The 22,796-nt window shown below is 32.8% G+C and overlaps 1 non-coding gene across 1 annotated transcript; it reads right to left on the bottom strand.

Annotated features, from left to right (window-relative positions):
* Positions 1 to 18,489: 18,489 nt before the first annotated feature.
* Positions 18,490 to 18,595, bottom strand: LOC128284898 (small nucleolar RNA R71). Its single transcript, XR_008275317.1, has one exon. It is a non-coding gene; the product is annotated as a small nucleolar RNA R71 (small nucleolar RNA).
* Positions 18,596 to 22,796: the final 4,201 nt, after the last annotated feature.

The raw sequence follows: 22,796 nt of genomic DNA on the forward strand, positions 1-22,796 counted from the left end.
TATTTCATGATAATAATCAGCATCATATCATATAAACAACATTAAATTGCTTAAAATGACAATTATGTTACTACATTTACACATGCACTTACCTCGTATGCGAAAATGGCTTCTTTTAACATTTCGTCCACAACTTGGTATTTTTCCATTTTAGCCCGAATTTCAGTTTTCCTTGCTCTATCATTTAAAATATAGTCTAATTAGGACTCACATTATTCAAATTGACCCAAAATCATATTTTGGCAAAATTACGATTTGCCCTAAACTTTTGCATATTTACACTTTTGCCCCAAAGCTCGTAAATTAAACTTCAGCCTATTTTCTTATGTTTTATGACATGCTGATCATTTTCCTTCTATGGAAACATCAAATTCTCACTCTAACATGTACTTATGACTATCGGTATTTTACCGATTAAGCCCTTTTGCTAGTTTTTGCTTAAAACCGAGTAGCACAAGTTGTCTAACATAATTTAAAACCTCATATTCTATCATAAAACACCAAAATGTACAAATTTCAACTATGGGTATTTTTCCAAATATGAACCCTAAGTTGAATTATTGCTAGCATAAGCTTAATTGAGCTACCGGGACTCCAAAAACGTAAAAATCATTAAAAACGAGGCTAGAACGGACTTACAATTGAGCTTGGAAGCTTGAAAATCCCTAGCCATGGTTTCTCCTTGCTATATTCGGCCATGGGGTTGAAGATGAGCAAAATTGGCTTTTAATTTTGTATTTTAATTCATTTTACCCCTAAATGACCAAAATGCCCTTACTACTAAACGTTCCAAAAATTCCATCCATGTCCAATTTTTGTCCATAGACTTATAAATTGGTAAAATTTATTTAAGACCTCCTAATTAATATTCCAAAACAATTTCATACTAGAAACTTCTAGAATTCAAGTTTTACAAATTATTCAATTTAGTCCCTAATTTCAATTTAAGCACTTTATGCATAAAATTTCTTCACGAAATTTTCACACAATCATGCAATCATATCATAGACCTCAAAATAATCATAAAATAATTATTTCTATCTCGGATTTTGTGGTCACGAAACCACTATTCCGACTAGGCCCAAAATCAGGATATTACACTTTCCTTCTCTACCATCTCGGGGCAGTCCTTAATATAGTGGTCTTGAGAACCACACTTGAAACAAGATACTTCACTCACCCTACAGGTTCCAAAATGACATTTACCACATTGCTTGCACTCAGGTTTGGAAGATTTAGTGTTACCCACACTTGCCACAGATGTAGCATGAGATCTAAAACCCGAATTCTACTTTCTACGGTTCCCGTATGAATGTCTAGCTAACACATGTGGATGGGAGTACATCTCTCTAGATTTCTTATATTGAGATGGCAATGACTTGCTTAGATATCTCTTTCTTATATCTCTAGCCTCAAACTCAGCTTTCTTCTTTTCTTTGACTAATTCTTCAGCTTTACAAGCCCGCTTAATGAATACCACAAATTCTTTCAACTAAAGTATACCCACTAATGTCTTAATGTCTTCATTAAGTGCATCTTCAAATCTTCTACATATCTTAGCCTCGAAAGATACACACTCTCGAGCATACTTACTGAGTCTAACAAATTCTCTCTCATATTCACTAACTGTCATACGACACTATTTCTTTCTGATTAATGAATCCATTCACTAATGTATTTCTTTCGGAATTCCTCTTGAAAGGATTCCCAAGTAACCCTCTCCGGTGGTACCATAGATATTAGCGCTCTCCACCAATGATACACCGCATCTCTCAGCAAAGATATGAAACATTTTAAGCACTCCTCGGGTTTACAGGATAGTTCATCAAATACCTGTATCAAGTTCTCTAACCAGAACTCTACTTTCTCAGGGTCATCATTGGCATTTGCCCTAAATTTCTCAACATCTTGCTTTCGAATTTTATCAATAGGTGTTCTAGAGAATCTCATGAAATCCATACTTTGAGGCATCACGGTTGTAGGTTGAGGATTTGGAGGAGGTGGGGGATGTTGAACGTTCGGGTTCGTTCGAACGAACTCCGTATACCATGCATTCATCATGTGGAGAAAGGCTTCTCTGCCTCCTTCTCTTCTACTGACAGTTTTGGGTCTACTTTCAGATGGCACCGCTCCTTTAGCCGGAGCAGGCGCATTATTTACTACATCATCTGCCACTGCTCTATTGGGATCCATTAGCTATATGAAAACACACTTTAAAATTGTCAGGAGTCGTCACACTATCATAATATATATATGGCATGTATAGCTAGAATCAAACACATGCTACGTAGTCTGAGAACTGACTAAACCATAGCTCTGATAACACTAAATTAACACCCCTTACCTGTGTCTGACACCGGGATAGGGTACGAGAAATTACTGGACTTAAGCATACTCATACATGAAAAATTGGGCTATAAAATTTTCCTTCAAAACAACTTCATACATACATACACAATTTGTCCTTAATACGGGCCTACAAGGCCCAAAATAACCATTGCAAAATATTCGAGACTAAATCGAGGACTTAAGAAAAGTTTGGGAAATTTTCCCTAATATAGAACCACACGCCTATGTGAGATAGGGGACACGCCCGTGTGCTCTTGACACGCTCGTGTTTTTCGGCCGTGTAACTCTCTAACTATGACGTCAACAACAATTTAGGGTCACACGACCATATCACATGCCCATGTGGCCAGACCGTGTAGTCAATTAAAAATAAATGAATTTTTCATAAAATGGTGTAGACTTCACATGGCTAGAGTACACGCCCATGTGGATAGGTCATGCCTCTCGCATGGCCGAGACATACGCCCCTGTCTTAGCCCGTGTGTTTACTATTTGGCATACTGACATGCAAAATTTAGGCACAGGGGACACATGGCCATTCAACATGCCCGTGGGGCAGACCGCTTATCACACATGGTCTAGACACATGCCCGTGTGTCTACCCATGTGGACAATTTAAAGGTTATTTCCCAAGCCATTTGTCACCCTCAATCATTCATACACTCAAACATATTTCATAGCATGCAACATGACATATTTAGACACTCAAATATTCAACACCATGGCACTCTCACATCTTCATAATGTCATCCTATTGTACATTTATTTAGTCACACCATTTGGAAGCATTCCATACCAATTTCATGCATAATCAAATTTGTTACCATAACCTCAAATTGCACATTCATGTCTATAGTCATCTTAAGTCATTAAGTCATTCCTTATTTCCAAGTACTTAATTCATTTCTCATCACATATCCATCAAACAAACCACATAGCACATCATCAAAGCATTAATACATGCATGCATGAACAATTAAACATTACAACCCAATAATCAATTATGAGCCATATCACATGGCGATTACAAAATGAATTATCAATATCACAGGCCTTCACAATTTGGCCAAATAGCGTGACTCATATCACAAAATGACCAAGTCCCCTATACATGCCATACTCAAAATAACAATTTCACTATACCCAATATTCCTTTGATAGTGTGGTCGAATACTCTGACAGCTTCCGATCCCTGAGCTAGCTTGGCGGAACTTCAAAGGAAGGAAAGGAAAAGGGGTAAGCACTAAAGCGTAGTAAGTCCACGTGCAAATAATATGCAATGATAGTAAACCATACCATACAAGGACATAATATCATGACCACAAAGATTATTCATCATCCAATCATTTTAGCTCCTTTGTCAAGTGTCCATGTATATAATTTCTCATCACATATCATTCTTTATGAAGGCATTATTCATGGGTTTAGCGTACATACCTGTACTCATCATAATATATCATATAATCATACCTCTTTAACATGCCCTCCTCGGGACTTTCATCATATCTATTGCATTACCCATTGAATACTCAGAATACTATTGGATACATGAAAAACTTGCACATAAGTGACACATATACATACATATCAAAAGCTACCTCATAACATTTAACGCTCGCAATAGAGCTACTCACGGGATTGTCCATAAAAGCTATCGGTCAAGGTGTAACTACACGGGCTGCTCACACAAGCTGTCAGGTATTCGACCCAATCAAGGATTACCTAGCCACCAGTAGCACACACAAGACCATTGCCCGAAACCCAATTACATGTATCACATCCATTATGAACTCGGCCCAACACAACGAGCTCGGTTGCCCGCATCCATAATGAACTCAGACCAACTCAAAGAGCTCAGATGCCTCATATATATCATGAACCCAGACCAACTCAATAAGTTCAGATTTCTTACTTCCTAGTGACATGTCACTTGTATCCTAAACTATTCCTAAGGTTCAAATGGGATTCTTTCTCATATACACATAGCATCTCCATCGTACTTGCTCGTAAGTCGTGGATAACGACTAATATCATTCATACTTACAAGTTATCATTAAGCATAGCATACATAATATTGATAAAACATTTATCACATAATGTCAACACATCAAAATATAATACATTGTCACATTCTTTACACATGTACTTACCTCGGTACAAAATGATGGTAATCGAGCCTAATCGTCGTATACTTTATTCTTTCTTCGATCAAGACCCTATAACGTTTTTTTTTATCTATAATATCAAATTTAACCTTTTTATTAATCTCATTATTCAAATCAATCCATAATTCATGCTTTGGTAAAATTACCTTTTTACCCCTATCTTTTCACTTATTTATGATTTAGTCCCTAGGCTGTAAAATAAAATGCATGTAATTTCTTTGTTACCCAAGACTAGTCGAACTTCCTTTGTACTCATAACAGCCCATATTTCCATCAAAAATAAATTTGTATCACCTATTTTACACCTTTTTCAATTTAGTCCTTTTTAGTGGTTTTCATGAAAAATCTAGTAAAAGATGCTTATCACACACCAAACTCTCATATTCCTCCATAGATCATCAAAATAGATGCATGTCACACATGGGTAAATTTTCATACATAAAACCTACTTCAAAATAAGGGTGGAAATAGGTAAATCAAGCTACAAGGACTTCAAAAATGTAAAGAACATTAAAACCGGGGCTTGAAGCACTTACAATCAAGATTGAAAGTTGAACAAAACCGTAGCTATGGTGTCTTGAGAATTTTGGCCAAGCTTGGAGAAGATGGACACATTTTTTCTTTGATTTTCCCTTTTTATTCTTCTTATTACCGAATGAGCAAAATGCCCTTAGGGTCTTTCTTTCAAATTTTTCCTATGCATGCCAATTTTTGTCCAAAATTATAAAAATTGGTCAAATTGCTAATTAGGACCTCTTAATTTATAATCTAAAGCAATTCCATGCTAAAAGCTTCTAGAATGCAAGTTTTGCATTTTATTCAATTTGGTTCCTAAAGTGCAATTAGGCATTTTATGCATAGAGTTTCTTCAAGAAACTTTCACATAAGCATGCATCCATGTCATAGACCTCATAAGAATCATATAATAATTATTTCTATCTCGGATTTGTGGTCTCGAAACCACTGTTCTAACTAGGCCCTAATTTGGGATGTCACAATAACAACTCTTCAATGTTGCGACAACCAACTTCCTACCAAGAAGTGTTATATTTGAATTCCAATGTTATGACAACAACACTATGATGTCACGATACCAGCTTGACGAGGCCCATTTATAATCTAAGGGTACTTTTCATCCTCACAACCATAAAAAACATAATTAGCAGACTGTAATTTACTTGATTTGGTCATCTAAAAACACTACTATAAATGTTAATGCTCAAGACTTAATTACAAGGGCTTCTTTTAATTATTGAAATTAATTTTTTTTAAATTAGGGTTACATTGGGCTATTTTTGTTAAACGATCTTCTATTTCAATTCAAGTTTAGTTTTAGTTTCTTTTGCAATTCTACTTGTTTACTTCATTTTTGATTCAATCGAATCACAATAAATGTCTATTCAAAGGGTTTCATAAAGTGATATTCAAACACACAATTTCAGATCTAGATCTCCCTTCTCTTGTTTTTACATTTATTCTAAATTTTAAAAATTTGATTAGGGAAGATTGCATCTAGAACGGTTATGCACTAGAATCCTAAGAAAATTTACAAGCGGAAGTAAGAGTGATTGGCTAAGGGTTTAGAGTTTACTCCAAATTAGTTGGTATAAGTTGAGCAAAATGAAACCTTAGGATTGATGACCCTAGGAAGTAACTAATATAGATGAGGCCGAAGGGATAGTCTACTAAGCATTACTTAATCCATCTAGGTTTAAGCTATCAAGTCGAAAGATAAATAGATTAAGTTGATCACTAAATCTTTTTATAGCTGAAAGTATTAACTAGGTCAATTATTAACTAATTTGTTGAAATTTGAATTTGAAGTTAATTATGAACACAAATGCAAGTTAATCTTTTGTTTGCATAAATTGACTGAAATCCAATTCTTTATTTTAGCTTTTATTTCATATTATTTTACATCATCTATTTATTTTTTTCTTTTCGTAATATAATTAGTACATTATTACTATTTAGGTTTATTTGTGTGATAATTTGCAATTTAGTTTAGACAAATCTCCCTTGGGTTAGAAGCTCGAAATACTTTCCTATGTTTTGTTGTAACACTTCTATATTATAATTTGACATGTATACTTGTAGATACCACACTTCAACTCTTATATTTAATTACAACTTTAGAAGCCCCGACCCATGCACATCGAGGCTTGATCAGTATTCTATAAGCACTGGTTTTTGCTCTCTTGCTACCTTCAACCCCACCATCTTTCTCAATAACTTCTTGTTTCAGCTTCTCTTTAGGCTCGACTAACACCTTTCCACTTCTTAAAAAAAAATGTGTTTGCTCTTTTGGGTTTGTTTCAGTGTTACTAGGTAAACTTCTTTATTGTCTCTCAGAAACCATTTTAGCAAGCTGGACAATCTGATTCTCGAGACCTTAAATAGATGCATGTTTATTCTTCAAAGTTGTTTCAATGTTCTAAAATTTAGTTTTTTAAAGTGAAATGAATTTAGCCAATATCTTTTCAGGATTTGGCTTCTTCTCTTATTGGTAAGGCTGCTGAAAACCAGGAGGGGTTTATGATCTTTGATTCCCTTGACCACCTAGGAGAAGTTTGAATGATTTCTCCATCCTAGGTTATAGGTATTACTATAAGGGTTATTCTGAGGTTTGGGATTATTATCCATAGACTAAACTTACTTATGATCTATATTAGATTTCAAAGGTAAGCACTCCTGACTAATCATACCTAGTCCAATCACATCATATTGCATCACAGGAGTAACATGTTTACCTATTCTCAGGCCATCTATCTTTCTACCAAGAGCTTTAACCTGACTTGCCAATATAGTAACTGACTCTAAATCATAAACACTAGCTACCTTAGTAGGATTTGCTCTTATGGCTTCACACTGATAATTATTCAATGTCATCTCCTTAGTAAACTCTTGAACCACCTCAGGTGTTTTGTTATTCAATGTTCCCTCCAGCTACTACATCAATCATTTACCTAGTAATTGGACTTAAACCGTCTTAAACCATTATATAAGGTCAGAACTTGCAGTCATAAAGGTAGAACCATGACGAGGGCACCTTCTCAAAAGATCTTTAAGTCTTTCCCAAGTGTCACAAATTGTCTCAGGGTCCAATTAGACAAATGAAAAGATATCATTCCTCAACTTGGTTGTCTTGGCTAGTAGAACATACTTTAATAAAAACTTTTCTATCTTTTGAACCTAAGTAGTGATGGAACCTTATGGAAGTGAATTCAACCACTGCTTTGATATATTTCTTAAAGAAAATGGGAACAACCTTGGGCGTATGGCATCATCAGAAACACCATTGATCTTGAAAGTATCACAAATCTCTAAAAAATTTGCTAGATGGATCTTCATCTTGTAACCTATCAAACTAAACATATTGCTGCACCATTTGAATTGTGTTTGAGTTGATCTCAAAGTTATTTGTAGATACATTTGGTCTACTCATACTAGACTCAGCCCAAATCAAAGTTGGCTTGACATAGTCATACATAGTTAATGGAGGATCTTCCATTTCTTCAATAATGTTTTCTTCCCCTTGATTGTCTAAGATAGTCTGATGCTGATCTTACTTTGCTTCTCTAACCTCTCTTCAATTTTTGCGAGTAGTTGTTTCAATCTCACTATAAAAAAATGATTGGTTCCAATGGGTTTCCTCTAGTCATAAACCAAAAGAACCTGTCAAAAAACAAATGAAGGCCAATCAATATCTCAAAATTAGAATAAAAACAAAATAACATAAACTAAAATAAGATGGTTAAATTAACAGAAATAAGATTTTCCTAATATCTTAGTCCCCGGCAACGACGCCAAAAAGTTGATGCCCCCTAAACTAACTAATAAATTAACCAAGGTAAGTGCACTTATCAATTAATAGTATAGCTATGATGAGCACATATATCGTTCCCTCGAGGACTACAATTATTAGTAATTATAACCGTTCTATTATTTAACCTAATAATTCAAAGGATTGATTAAAACTAAATCAAACTATCTAAATTAACTAATGAATACACCAAAGAGTGAAACACAAAAACAATCAAGTATCAACCAAGTAACAAAACAATACTTAGGTAACAATCCACCTAGATTCTATCTATAATTCTCAATCTAATTTATGTATTTTATTTTCTTAGCTATTTGGTAAATAGAAATCCTTTATTTATATGAGCATAAGAGCAACTAGCTTTATGTTGATTAATTAAAATTTCTTTCTAATTAAAACTCTTATTATTACATTAATTCGCTTTATGGATCCCCCTATTAAATTTGACTCTAATCTAGTATATTTATGTCATTTTATTTGTAGGATAGCATGCAACTCCATCCAATTATGCAAAATCTAATCACAATAAAGGTCTATTCAACCTTAAATTTATGTATTCAAACATGAATTAGCACTCTAAAATTTTTAATCCAAGGATAATAAAGCACTCATAATTGAAAACAAAAAGACTAAGAATTTATTGCATAAAAATATAAATCAAACAAAAGAAGCCATGATAACGTTTTTGAAAATCAACTTGGACACTTGAATCTTGGTGGAAAATTGCTTGGAAATTGGCTCCAATGGTGTTCTCCAGGTAATTTTTTTTCCCTCCCTTGGTGGTTGCCTCTTTTCCCTTTTATTTCCCTATTTATATACTATTAAAGTGCAAAAAACCCTTAAAATTTGTAATTTTTAGCTGTCAGTGAACACATTTATTGATATCGACACACATTGGACACAAAATTGTATGAATCCACACAACTGTTACATATGTTCTAATTTCCTAATGTTCTAATTTCCACCATTTTGAACTCCTATTGCTCCAAAGCGCCCTATTAAGCATAAAAAATGAATATAAAGAATTAGGAGTATATAATTTACAGTTAATATCACATAATCACCGAAAAATGCACTAAGAATGAGGCTAAAATATGTTACTTTTGAGACTTATCAAAATCAAACTCTATTTTCTTTGAAACTTAACATTCAGTGATACAAAATAAAAGGTAATCAAGCTAAGTTTCATGTAATTTTTATAGATTTATGATCATGGAAGCTTGACGTAGCTAGCCCATGTATCAATTTGTCCAATTGTTGAATTCAAGTTGTCATTGTTGAGAAATTGATGAATTAGGCTTTAAATTAATCGAAATTAAGCTTGGATCATGATAATGACTAAATTGTAAAGCTTAATAAACTTGATAGTTAACTTTGTAACATTACGGACAAAATTGAATAAATTGAAAACCTGACATGAAATTATGCTATAAATAGAAAGTATAGGGCCCCTAATGAAAGAATGTGAAGTGGGATTTTATCCGAAGCTAAATATCGAGAGATATGCATATCTCGAGTTTAGGGATTGAATTGAATAAAATGAATAATATGCTTGACTTTGTATTTAAATGTCAATTGGATAAAAATTGATATTTTTTATTTGTCATATTATCATACGTAGCTAAAGATGACACCAAACCATCAAGAGGGAAAGGAAAAGCGTGTCGTAAATGAGTGACAAAAGGATTCAATTTGTACTTTTATGATTCAAGCTCATTACATAAACACATGTACATATGCATATATATACATATGTTTGATATGATACTACCTATTGAAGTAAGCATAATACTATTGCATAATTCGGTTAATGCATATTGATATTGAATGTCGAGATTTAGATTGAGTTGAATATAGTAGAAAAGATAATCAAATGAATTGATAAATAAGATGTGATGTGAATTGATAATGAAATGTAGTGAATTGCATTGAATTGGTCATGGTATAAATGAATAGGTGATTTGTAGTAATTTGGTGTAGCAGATTAAACTAGTTTTTGCACTTTAAGTTATTGAATACAAGCATTTTGGTTAAGTTTTAATTAAATTTTTGTAATTTTAGTTAAATTCAATAAAGTGTGTAATTTGAGTCTTTTATTGACCTTAGGGGCCGAATGAGGCCTAAGGGTGAGCTAATATACTTTATGAGTGTGCAGGAGACAATTAGAAGGTGTGCAAACCCTTTACTGGTCACTATGTTGCAACACGGAGCACTAGATGTCACAACATAAAGAGTAGAATAGAAGAATTCCAAGACTGCCTTCAATGTTGCGACACAACCTGAGGATGTTGTGACATACGCCTGAAAATATCCTAAAGTTGAGTATACTACCTTCGATTTCATGACACAGGACCTGGTGTGCCACGACATCGCCTCTGTATGGGAAATAATTATGAGTCAAGAGCATTTTTCTTTGCACAATCAAATGTTAAGAATGAGGACGACAGCAGACCTAGGGTTACGACCACTCTAAAGTTTATAAACAGGCTCATTTGACACATGTTATGAGCAGTTTTTGATATTGTATAATTTTATATTTTGATCTAGTCTTTAGTTTTTCTCTTTTCATAGGTTTTAGATTTTATTTCAATTCTTGTTACTTGATTTTGTGGAGAGATCAGATTTATGAAGTACAATGAAACTCTGTAAGGATTCGACGCTTAATTCTAAATACAAATTAAGCTTTTTCCAAACCTTATTCTCTTGAATTATCCTTCATGTTGATTCTTTTTTATCAAATTTATATTGCTTACTAGATCCATGAGGAACTAATCATCCTATGGGGGATTAGCGAGGGGAGGAATGATTGATTAACTATTTTGTAGGGGTTTCTCATCAGATCAACTTTTCAGGAAAAGAAGAACCTAAATCCTAGGCCTAACAACCCTAAGAAGTCATTAAGGTGGGAATTAACCTAAATTTGGTATTGTCTATCCATGAACACCCTAACCTTGAATCAGCCTAGACTATGAGGTTGAGAGATAAGTAGTTCTTACCGGCTCGGTATTCTAGTAGAAGATTGGAAGATCCTGTTGGGATATCAACTAGTTGATTGAAAGAGAAAACCAAAAGTGATAGTTGATTGTGACTACTAAAGAAAGCTAATCACCCATGACCAGATTCAATATATTTTCATCTTTGATTTTTCATGTTTTATTTATTTATTTACTTTGTTTTACTATTATTTTTAGTTTAGTCTACCAAAACCTTTACTTTTTTTTATTCTTTGTAATATAATCCAATTAAAGTACTAATTAGATCTATTCATGCTTAGGTTAGAATTAATTTAGTGCTCGCCTCCCTTGAGTACGATCCTCAGAATACTCACCTACTTCATTGTAATTATATTACAACCTAACCCGTATTCTTACGGATATCGTATTTTTCATATTTTGTGCAGGAATTCTACTCTAGACATTAGTACATCCAGAGGCAATCAAGTTGTTGGCACCGTTGTCGGAGAGGCAACGTCACTATATTGATTTTAATTTTTGCATATTAATAGAATAATTAAGAATTTTTTAGGTTATAGCTACGAATTTATTATTCTTATGTTTTACTAATCTTTTCTTTTTGGGTTTATTGTATGACTCATAGTAGGGGAACACCTATAGAGCCAGCCACAAATCTAGAAAGAATAATATGAAGGAATCATCAACGACAATAACAACAACAACAACAACAACAATAGCCAATGCAAAATCTACTACCTGTTGGAGGTATGAGAATCCACTATTTAACAAGGCTTACAATAACAATCTAGAAGATCCACCACCACCATCACATCTAATTGCAAATATAAACATGGCACGTAACGAGAGGGCTCTGAGGGAATATGCGTTACTAAATCTAGATATGGTTCAATAGAGTATAACGAGGCCAACTATCACAGCCAATAATTTTGAGATTAAACTAGCTATGATCTAGATAATCTAAAATAATTTGCAATTTCAAGGAACAATGATAGAAGATTTGAGTCAGCATCTAAAACTGTTCCTCTAGCTTTGTGATACATTCAAATACAATGGGGTCACTGGTGATGCTATCTGTCTTCAGTTGTTCCTGTAACACCCCTAACCCATGTCTGTTGCCGAACGAGTTACAAGGCATTATCAAAAAAAATTCATCATTTAATAATTATCATCATTTTAATATCACAGTTAAACATAAAGTTTATAACATTTCTATAATATACAATTTATAGACAATATTAAATCCTATCAAATACAAAGTATTCATTAAAGTCAAGGATTTCTTACATACATATATAAAATAAATAACGATATATATATATATATATATATAAATCACTGATCATTATCTAATTTCATTTGGTATCTAATCATTATCAATTATACCTTTCACATGGTCATTTGTAAAATTCATAAATATGCCAAATTTCACACATCTAATATACACATGATTTAATAATCAAAGTACCATAAACAAAGTCAATTTTTATCTTGTATGAACTAATCTAATTTAATCAAACATAAATCAATGTCCATTTATTCATTTTATCAACCAAAGCCGAATTTAGTTATACTTATTAAAGATCCATTAGCAACTTTTTCATTCATAAAACGTGCATAAAATCTCACATATAACTAAACCCATAAGCCAACCAAAATTCATATCTCATATTAAAAATCTTCCAAGTACACAAATAAATTATTTCTTCTAGAACCGATTATCAACTAATCAATATCAAATGCCCAATTTATACTATAGTCAACGGCATACATCTTTAATAATTTCACATCAACAATCCACTCTTATGCATGATATATCCATAATCTAACCATACCAACAGATCATGAATTCATTCGCATATACCAAGAATACTACATTAATTCCATCACATATATATTTATATATTATAGCATTACTTAATTATGAAATCAACCATAATTTACTTAAGTTTAAACATCATATTTAGCCATTTTCGCATGGCTTCCATAAGTACAACTCAAATCCAACCAACAAAATTCTAGACTATACATGCCATAAATTCAAATTAAACATTCATTAATACTGAAATAGACGATAGTGTGGTGAACTTCACAGATGATCCCTGAGCACGTAACGATCTCTAAAATCTATAAAATAAAAACAAGTAAACACACACCCAAAGTAAGCTATATTAGCTTAGTAAGTTGTAAGCAATTTAAACAATTTAAAAGACATTGATAGTCCAATTAAATAACCGAATCATACTTCCATAATCACATATTCATCCAAACTTATCGGTCCATATATCTATCAATCATTCACATATAATTTCCAACATTTTTGAATATACATATACTCTTTCACATAACTACTCGTCACTTCCAATCTCACATTTTCATAATTAGCCGAATGTTCATATGCAGTTAAAATAAATATTCAAACATTATAACATGCATGTAATATATCAATTCATTCCTTTTAACTCCTTCACCTTTCATTTTACTATTCTTTCATACATTTCACATTTGCTACAACCAACCCTGTAATTCCAAATTCAATAATATCAACCACATAGGTTTGATACATACCTGTATATTACGAATTTAAATATTCCACTTACTACTTTTGCATTTGATAAATAACTCGTTCGACCACTTTCGATCGCTTGTTGTATTCGCACACTTACTGCTATTATTTAACTCACAATGCAATGAGATCGCAAACTTAGTGCTCGATAGTTTTACTTCGCACACTTAGTGCAATTATTTAACTCGCAATGTAATGAGATCGTGTAATATCCCGAATTAGGGCCAAATCGGAACAGTGGTTTTGTGACCACAAATTCGAGATAGAAATAATTATTTTATGATTATTTTGAGGTCTGTGATATGATTGCATGATTGTGTGAAAATTTCGTGAAGAAATTCTATGCATAAAGTGCTTAATTTGAAGTTAGGGACTAAATGGAATAAGTTGCAAAAGTTGCATTCTAGAAGTTTCTAGTATGAAATTGCTTTGAAATATTAATTAGGAGGTCTTAAATAGCAATTTGACCAATTTCAAAGTTTATGGACAAATATTGGACATGAATGGAATTTTTGGAAAGTTTGACTAGTAAGGGCATTTTGGTCATTTAGGGGTAAAATAAATTAAAATACAAAATTAAAAGCCAATTTTGCTCATCTTCTTCACCATGGACGTGTATACCAAGGGAGACTCCATGGATAGGGTTTCCAAGCTTCCAAGCTCGATTGTAAGTCCGTTCTAGCCTCGTTTTTAATGATTTTTACGTTTTTGGAGTCCCGATAACTTGATTTAGCTTATGCTAGCAATAATTCAACCTAGGGTTCATATTTGGAAAAATACCCATAGGTGAAATTTGTGTATTTTGGTGTTTTATGATAGATTATGAGGTTTTAAATTATGTTAGACAACTTGTGCTACTCAGTTTTAAGTGAAAACGAGCAAAAGGGCTTAATCGGTAAAAATACCTAATAGTCATAAGTACATGTTAGAGTGAGAATTTGATGTTGCCATAAAAGGGAAAAATTATCACCATGTCATAAAACATAAGAAAATAGGATGAAGTTTAATTTCCGAACCTTGGGGCAAAAGTGCAAAATGCAAAAGTTTAGGGGTCAAAATGAAAATTTTTAAAAATATGATTTTTGGACCCGTATGAATAGTGTGACTAATTATTAGGCTAAATGTGATATTATAGATGAACGAAATCGAGATTCGGTCTTAAATCGGGAAAATATAAGGTTATGGACTAAAATGGTAAATTGATGTTTCTGGATCGAGGTAAGTTCGTATGATAATAATAATGCAATGTTATGTTTGAATTATATTTCTTACTATATTGCATATATTTTATGATTTAATATATTGAAAAAGTTGATAGAATGGAGTTTATGATGTGGAAATATGACATGAAAGAATGTTACATGAAATGCAAGAAAATGAAGATACATGACAAGTGATATACGAAATATGTGATATATGTTATGTAAATTCTTAAAAGCTAATTTGATATTTGAGTTGTGTCTTATTATACTATGAATGGACAATTGGTACTATGGATAGTGAGATCGACACTTCGAGTAAATTCGTACATAAATAATCTATCGATTCTTTTTATGTTATTATATTTTGATATCATATGAAATGTGGTCGCCTATCAAATGGTTATTTGATGTAAATTATGAATTTAAATTGATTATGGACAATTTAGTAAAATGTTGAAAAGTGAGGAATTTCCGATTGAACCTTGAATAAAAACGATACGAATGATCTATTGTGAGGTCGCATGTGTAGTACTAAGTGCGAGCTACTATGCGCATTCAAAACTGTGATCACGTGTGTAGTACTAAGTGCAGGCTACTACGTGTATCAAATGGTTAGGTCACGTGTGTAGTACTAACTGCAGGCTACTACGTGTACCGGATAATTAGTCACGTGTGTAGTACTAACTGCAGGCTACTACGTGTACCAGATAATTGGTCGCATGTGTAGTACTATGTGCAGGCTACTATGCGTACCAGATAGCTTTGGCTACAAGTGTGAAAATATGTGCAGGCAATTGAGTATCAGTTATTATTCCGAAGAGTTCAACGGGAAAATCGATTAAGTAAAAATACAATTGAACATGATTATATGATGAATAAGTGTAGGTATATGTTTATGAAAAATTATGAGCAATGTGCTCGATAATTGGGTGAATTTCGATTAAGACAAAATGGATTAAGTGGAATTATGTAAGAATGAATTTTAGTGGTAAAACAGTGTTGGACAGCAGCAGTTGCATGACTTTGAAAATTAACTAAAAATTGTGGAAGTTGAATAAAAATGCAAATGATATATGAAAATAAGGCTTAATGAGTCTATTTTCACATGAAAGAAACAGGGGAAGCAAAAGAATTCTGTATTGTGAGATATATGAATTCTTGTGAAACAGGGTCTGAATGAATTCGAGATTCTCTGTTCTGACTTTATAAATTCACCATAAATTTTAAACAAATTATTAAGAGTCATACCTTACATGGATGGATTCCTTATTGAGTCTATTTTTAAGGGAAACAAACTGCATGGTCTTTGGAATTTTGTACAGGGAGAAATTTGGTTCGTAGTACACAGAGGTCAGAGTAGTCATACTCTGAAACAGGGGAGACTTTAACTAATAAACTGTACTAATTGGATAAACCAAAAATTCTGGAAATTTTATGGGAGAAATATATATGAATCTAGTTTCAAGGAAAATTAACGAAACTAAATTTGGAGTTTTGTAGCTTCAGATATGAATGATTTAGTAACTGTAACTCGATAACACATCTTAACCTGAATATGTGTAATTGTACAATTATAGTGTTTTATCTTGAAAAGCATGGTAGTAATTGCTTATTATTTTCATATGAACTTACTAAGCGTAAAGCTTACCCATCCTCTCCATTTCTTTAGTATTGACAAGTTGGCTCGGGGTTGGAGATTGTCGGAGGCAAAATCACACTATCAAACTATCATTTTTGGGAAAATTAATTCAAATATTAGAAATATCAAGTGAGTGGCATGTATAGGAAGTTGGTTTGTGATATGTATTTTATTATGATTTTGACCTTACGATCGACCGCATTGAGTTATCGTATATGATCATGAGATGTGGTCCTTATCCATTGTGGTTTATAAGTTTAATTAATCGTGCCATGTCCTACGTTTTGATGTGATGATATAGTTAGTTTTGTTTGTTATGCATGTGTTCGAAAAATTTTGAATTAAATGAAATTTTATGGCCCCATTTTCGTCTATGTGTATTGTTAAGTCTGGTAATGCCTCGTACTCTGTTCTGGCCTTAGATACGGGTAAGGGGTGTTACATCGCACACTTAGTGCTCGATAATTCACATATATATATCCATTCATGCCTATTCAAAACATTCACTTTCAGCATAATTAACATTTTGCATTTTCAAAATCAGCATGTATATATGTATATATATAAATTGCATTTATTTAAGTCAACAACAATTATTTGCTTAGTAACTTACCCCGAATATCGACGGACTATATTTTCTGACTATTCGACTATTTTTGCCTTTCCCCGATCCAAACCCGATCCTCTTTGCTCTTGATCTATTAAAAATTCAAATTGAACTCATTCAAAGAAAATTTTATTAAATTAACTCCCAAACTCATAATTAAGCAAATTACCAATTTGCCCTTCACATTGTACATTTTTACATTTTAATCCAATATAACAAAAACATGAAACATCAAAAATTTCAACTTAACTTACTTAGGCTGAATATTCCTTAAGTTTAAATAAATCCTTCCTTTTAATCTATTTCAAAATTTAGCTTCTCAATTTATCAACTAAGCAAATAAGCCTATTTCGTTAATTTCATGCAAACTTCTAGTATAAAACTCAATAATATAACACATCTCTTCTATTATGCAACTTCAAACTAAATTTTTTTTTCTCAAACCTTTATCCATGGCCGAATACCATTTCCTTACCAATTCCAAAAATTAAACTATGGGTTAACTAAGCAACTTATCAATCATCTGAAATGTGCAAAAATTTCTAAAATTAAACTCAAACATACCTTTAAGTTAAACTAGACAAGGGCCAAATGCAAGGAATCTATTTCTTTCTTTTGCTTGGCTATCTACGGTTTTTTCAAAGATGAAAACTCCACCCACTTCCTATTTTACTAAGTTAATGTGATAATATAATTATTAAGTTATCAAAATAACCATTATAAAATTATGCTATTTCCACTATCTAATGACCGATTGTGTCGATGCATGAGTCTTGGTTTAATAGCATTTTAACTCCCCCAAAATAAAAGACCATTAACAATTTGGCATTCACACATAATTCATCAAATTTTACCTGTTATGCAATTACAACCTTTCTTTATAATTCGACATCTAAACAGAAAAATTAAGATACGAAACTTTCATGGATATCAATTCACACATAACTAATACCAAAATTTAATTTAAAACATTTTTCTGATTCGGATTCGTGGTCCTGAAACCACCGTTCCAATTAGGGTCAAAATCGGGCTGTTACAGTTCCCCTTATCATTAATCAATAACACCTTTTCTTAGTTAGATTCGCAGGCACGAGGATCAATCATGACATAGGATGAACTCATAGGGAAATTCCTACAAAAGTTCTTCCCCATTAAGAAGACGGTATAGCTAAGAAGAGAAATTTTGATGTTCAAACAGTTAGAGGGGGAAAGTTTTCATGAAGCATGAGAGAGTTCTAAAATGTTTATTCAAAAATGCCCACAACACAGATTGCCTGAGTGGTTATGATTGCAAATTTTCTATAATGGGTTAGATGTACATTCAAGGTCAAAATTAGATGGAGCAACAGAAGGTGCATTAATGAACAAAACATATAAGGATGCGTATGAATTAATAGAAAGTATGGCAATGAAATCCTACCTATGGCCAGCTAAATGATATACATACGACCAAAGATCATATACAGTAAAGGTTGTCTAGGAAGATGGCAGATATCAACAATTAGTGGATAGAATCAACCGAATAGAGGCTGAGAAGAATGCACTTTCTATATATGAAGGAGACAAACTACCCTTCCACTCGATGTGAACTACATCAAAAATAGGGGTGGAAATCCCTCTTCAAATACAGACAATCTCAGATGGAGATATCATCCAAATCTGAGATGGGGAGGAAACCTAGTAGAAAGTAATAGATCTAATCAAGTTAAAAACACTAACTATGAACCTCCTTATTTATAGAAACCTCAAGAAAGAGCCAACCCGAATGACCATATTGTATGTGGTCAACAATTGGATAGAATCGAGGGGGAGATGTAGTCATTGAAAACAGACATGAAGCATGTGCAGTTTGAATGCACCAATTCAATAAGAACATTGACGAAGCTTGAAGATCAGATGAGCCAATTAAATGAGCATGATGGGCGATATAATAAGACAAATTGGCACAAGTATTCCTAGTAATACCGAAAATAATCCTCTTAGAGAAGATAAGAAGCATGTAAAAACAATAGCACTCCGATATGGTAAAGTATTGAGTAGCCTAGAGAACCCCACTAAAGAGAAGAATAAAAAGAATACTGATGATCTTCAGGAAGAACATTTAGAAGTTGATGATGAACCTGAACCAGAGGAAGTAGTTGCATCCACAGTTGAGTTAGAGATAGGAATAATTAAAGATTCTATCGTTACAAAGATATCATTCCCTTTAAGTTAGAAGAGAAGCAAAAATGAGATGAAGACAAGTTTGTAAGTTTTCTAAACTTGTTCAAAATGTTAATTGTCAATCTGCCTTTGACTGAATTAATTGAATAAGTTCCTAAATACATTAAATTTTTAAAGGAAATCATGTCTAGGCATAGGAAAATTAAGGTAGGAGAACAAATTAACATGAGCACTTCTTGTAGTGTTATTATTTCTAAACAGGCTACTCAAAAGCTGAAAGACCTATGAAGCTTTACAAATCCCATAGAGATAAGGAGAATTCATTTCAATAGAGCCCTATGCAGTTTAGGAGCTAGTATCAATTTAATGGTTCTATCAATATGTGAAAAACTCGGGTTAAGGGACCTCAAGAATACCCAAATAACACTACAGTTGGATGATAGATATTCAGTGCATCCGAAAAGAGTATTAGAAGATGTGTTAGTCAAAGTGCGCAACTTTATCATCTTAGTAGACTTTGTAGTTCTAGATTTTGAAGAAGATCGAAAGATACCAATCCTGTTGGAAAGACCTAATCTAGCCACTTCAAGGTCCACTATTGATCTAGAAAATAATGAATTAACAATTAAGATTAATGGTGAAACAAAAGTTTTTAAATATGGTCACCAACAAAGTAGAGAAAATAAAAGGGACTTTGGGGAGCATTGTTTGAATTATCTATTTTCAACCCTAATAATCCCAAATCAAGGGACGTACTTCCTTTAATCCATACAGGTCAAAAGAATAAGTTTAAGGAAAGAGATAAATAAAAGAAGGTGGAGTTGCACGACAGGCGATGGACTAATACTAAAAGAACCAAAGATTCATCCTTATGTGAAATAATGGTGTTATCAGATGAATCTGGTACTAAACTTGATTTTTAAATTGATGTTTAAATTTTTGTATTGCTGTATATTTAACTAATTGTTTAGTATAGATTTTAATTTTTATTAAATTTATGTTGTATCAGAATTGTGACATTCTGGAAATTGGAAATTTGGGCAAAAACAGAGTCAATGTCTCAACATGACAATCTCGTGTCGCAACACTATGGCCAGAATCAACAGAGTTGAGAAAATCAACTCAACGTCATGACACAATCTTTGTGTGTCGTGATGGCAAAGTTAGTTTACGTAGAAATCCAAAATTCCAAAGTGTGTCATGACGCCAAACCCTAATGCCGCGATAACGAAAAACTGACAAGGATGTCATGTCATAGAACCCCTGTGTCGCGATATTGCTGCAAATTTCTACAGGGTTGACCCGTCCCATTTGCACAACCCGACTGATTAATCCCTAATTATACCTGGTTTTTAGCCCACAAATCTTTATTTTAAAACTCTAAAACATTATTAACCATTACTTTAACCTCTAATTCTTTCAAAATCCTCTAAACTTATTAAAACCCTAAAATTCTCAAAATCTCAAAATCTCCTTTTGTTCCCAAAATCTTTGTTTGCAAATCTTATTTTTGAAATAAACTCACTCGATGTAAGGATTTGGAAATAGAACAAACAAGATTTCTTAAGGGAATCTGATGAATTTGCATTTAGGGTTAAGGGTTCCTAAACTCCTATTATTCCATTAGTGTAACACTCTATACTCAGCCCGATCGCCAAGCTCGAATATTAGGATGTCACACCTAGGAATAAACGTAAAAGACTTGCTTAGATCACCCCTTGGAACCACACCACTCACACCAGATTGCTACTAATCTACAATGGTTTAAAAGGAGTGGGTGAGCTTAAAAAGCTTAGTGAATGCCTAGAATTACTACCATGTAAACAATTCATCAAGCATTAACAAAACAACCATATAGCACAACATCAACAGTTCTAACTCTAGTGTCATATTATACTCACTCATGTATTATTTACTAGTTCATTTACATGGTAATCACATTCACTTTTAAGCATATATCACATTACACATATAATCACACAATATTTAAGCATATATCACAATGCTCATAAAAATATTCATAGATAATTTTACACTTGAGCTATGAAACGTAAAAGTGGACTGTATCATCACTCATCAAATACACAGATCTCCAACATACCAAAAGGCTCATAGAGTCGAACATATCCAAAAAAACGGAGCATATAGCTAACGCGCTCCATCACACCAAACATGTCCCAGTGAATGGAGCTTAGCTCACATTCCTTTATCTCTTCAACATGTTCCAGAGCCTCAACATCCAAATCACATTACACATATAGGTGAGTACTCACAATCCTATGGCGTGCCAACTATATCCAATGGTCTCAAAGTTCACAAGCCCAAAATATCCATTATTAACACACACATTTACTTACCATTCACTGCACTTTATCTCTGCATAATCACATTATAAGCATAACATATTCACTATCATATGGCACGTATACCATGCCCATAATTAACTCTTTCACGATAGCCATGCACAATTAAACAAGTAGAAAAAGTACGTTAAAAATAAAATCAATTGTGAGTGAGGTAATGCAAAAAAGAAAGAAAAGTGACAAAGTCACAACGATAGAAAAACTTGTTCATTATTGCACAATAAACTCGTAAGCTAGCCATAGTTACTATATGATGCTGAAATTTCCTTTAAGGAGACATAAGGAAGGTGAAAGAAGGAGAAAGAAGGCGATGAGTGGAAAAGGTTACTAATGGCGAAAATAGGGGACAATATGATGTGCCAAAATATTTTCGTGCTTGAAACTATTTAATGCTTATTATTCTTGAAATCCATACATGTCCTAAGACTCAGAACGTTACAAGCCGAAAACCCATATGTGATCTGGGGAAACTTACTCACAATTTGAAATCATACTGAATAAGTGCATTTATGATTGTTTGTATTCTGCTAGAATAATCAAATTACTTGTATAATTTATTGATTGATTCCTACATTTGAGACCCTTAATGCTTGTATGCTTTATAATATACTGAACTTGAGTGTTTGATATCAAAAGTGGTAAGTCAACTATATATTATGCCAGAATTATGTGTGAATATGATTTACTATGTCATTAATGTCTATAATTTATATGATATTTCTTTTATGCTTTATTAATAGAATCCTGTTTTAAAATTATAATAGACAAAATGTTAAAAAAATTGCCGAGTCAGTGAAAAGCATTTTACAATTTACAAATCTCTGGACTTTTCTTTTGTCTCTGAATTACAAGTTTTAGTAACCTTTTATCTTTTTAAATTCAATCTTTCATTACTATTCCACGTTAAGGATTTAATGTATGTTTTGTTTTTTTTCTTTTTAGGAATG

Source organism: Gossypium arboreum, chromosome 11 (assembly GCF_025698485.1).
Source record: "Gossypium arboreum isolate Shixiya-1 chromosome 11, ASM2569848v2, whole genome shotgun sequence".
NCBI classification, from domain to species: domain Eukaryota; kingdom Viridiplantae; phylum Streptophyta; class Magnoliopsida; order Malvales; family Malvaceae; genus Gossypium; species Gossypium arboreum.